The sequence below is a fragment of the Trichechus manatus genome, unplaced genomic scaffold (assembly GCF_000243295.1).
Source record: "Trichechus manatus latirostris isolate Lorelei unplaced genomic scaffold, TriManLat1.0 scaffold00066, whole genome shotgun sequence".
NCBI classification, from domain to species: Eukaryota; Metazoa; Chordata; class Mammalia; order Sirenia; family Trichechidae; genus Trichechus; species Trichechus manatus.
Window position 1 is genome coordinate 9194180 of NW_004444002.1, and position 2416 is coordinate 9196595.

A 2416-nucleotide genomic window follows, 5' to 3' on the forward strand; every position below is an offset into this window, starting at 1 on the left:
GAGTTTGGATGTGTCTATGGGGCTTCCATGACCTTTCCTTGTACAGGTTGTGCTAGTTTCCCCTGTATTATGTACTGTCTCACCATTCACCCAAGATGCCACTTATCTATTGTCTATTTAGTGTTCCCCCCCCCACCCCTCCCCTCCCTCATAACCATCAAAGATTGTTCCTTTTTGTGTGTAAACCTTTTCGTGAGTGTTTACAATAGAGGTCTCATACAATATTTGTCCTTTTATGATTGACTTATTTCACTCAGCATAATGCCATCCAGATTCATCTATGTTATGAGATGCTTCAGAGATCCATTATTCTTCTTTATCATTGCATAACACTCCATTGTGTGTATGTATCATAGTTTGTTTATCCATTCATCTACTGATGGGCATCTAGGATGTTTCCATCTTTTTGCTATTGTGAACAATGCTGCAATGAATATGGGTGTGCATATGTCTATTCCTGTGAGGGCTCTTATTTCTCTAGGATATATTCCAAGGAGTGGGATTGCTGGATCATATGGTGTTTCTATTTCTAGCCTTTTAAGGAAGCTCTGTATTGTTTTCCAAAATGGTTGTATCATTTTGCATTCCCACCAGCAGTGCATAAGAGTTCCGATCTCCCCGCAGCCTCTCCAACATTTGTTATTTCCAGTTTTTTTTATTCGTGCCAGTAATGCCAGGGTGAGATGGTATCTCACTGTGGTTTTGATTTGCATTTCTCTAATGGCTAGTGATCATGAGCATTTCCTCATGTGTCTGTTGGCTGCTTGAATGTCTTCTTTGGTGAAGTGTCTGTTCATTTCCTTTGCACATTTTGTAATTGGATTATTTGTTTTTTTGTTGTAAAGGTGTTGGATTTTCTTGTAGAATTTAGAGATTAGACCTTTGTCTGACATGTGATGTCCAAATTTTTTTTCCCAGTTTGTAGGTTCTCCTTTTATTCTTTTGGTGAAGTCTTTTAATGAGCATAAGTGTTTAATTTTTAGAAGATCCCAGTTATCTAGCTTATCTTCTGGAGTTTGTATGTTGTTAGTTATGGTTTTTATCCTGTTAATGCCGTGTATTAAGGCCTCTAGTGTTGATCCTATTTTTTCTCCTGTGATCTTTATAATTTTTTGGCTTTATATTTAGCTCTTTGATCCACTTTGAATTAGTTTTTATATACGGTGTGAGGTATGGATCTGTTTCATTTTTTTTGCAAATGGATATCCAGTTTTGCCAGCACTGCTGTTAAAAAGACCGTCTGTTCCCCATCTGATGGACTTTGGGCCCTTGTCGAAGATCAGGTGACCGTAGGTGGATGGATTTACATGTGGGTTCTCAATTCTGTTCCATTGGTCAATGTATCTGTCGTTGTACCAGTACCAGCCTGTTTTGACTACCGTAGCTGTGTAGTAGGTTCTGAGATCAGGTGGTGAGAGTCCTCCTATTTTATTCTTCTTTTTCAGTAGTGCTTTACTTATCTGGGCTTCTTACCTTTCCATATAAAGTTAATGATTAGTTTTTCCATCTCATTAAAGAATGTTGTGGGTATTTGGATTGGGATTACATTGTATTTATAAATTGCTTTGGGTAGCATTGTCATTTTCACGATGTTGAGTCTACCTATCCATGAGCATGGTATGTTTTTCCATTTATGTAGATCTCTCTTGGTTTCTTGCAGTAGTGTTTCGTAGTTTTCTTTGTATAGGTCTTTTACATGCCTGGTTAGATTAATTCCTAAGTATCTTACTTTTTTAGAGGCTATTATAAATGGTATTGTTTTCCTGATTTCCTTTTCATCGTTCTCTTTATTGGCGTATAGGAATCCAAGTGATTTTTGTATGTTTATCTTGTATCCTGTTACTCTGCTGAATCTTTCTATTAGTTCCAGTAGATTTCTTGTGGAGTCTTTGGGGTTTTCTATATATAGTATCATATTATCCTCAAACAGGGACAGTTTAACTTCTTCATTACCAATTTGGATGCCCTTTATTTCTTTTTCTTGTCTTATTGCTCTACCTAGGACTTCCAGCACAATGTTAAATAGGAGTGGAGATAAAGGGCATCCTTGTCTTGTTCCTGTTCTCAAGAGGAATGTGTTCAGCCTCTCTCCATTAAGAATGATGTTGGCTGTTGGTTTTGCATAGATGCAAATTTCCCTTCTATACCTATTTTATTGAGAGTTTTTATCAAGAATGGGTGTTGGACTTTGTCAAATGCCTTTTCAGTGTCAATTGAGATGATCATGTGATTCTTTTCTCTCCTTTTATTTATGTAGTGGATTACATTGATTTATTTTCTAATGATGAACCATCCTTGCATACCTGGTATGAATCCTACTTGGTCATGGTGTATTATTTTTTTGATATGATGCTGAATTCTATTGGCTAGAATTTTGTTGAGAATTTTTGCAATTATGTTCATGAGAGATGTTGTT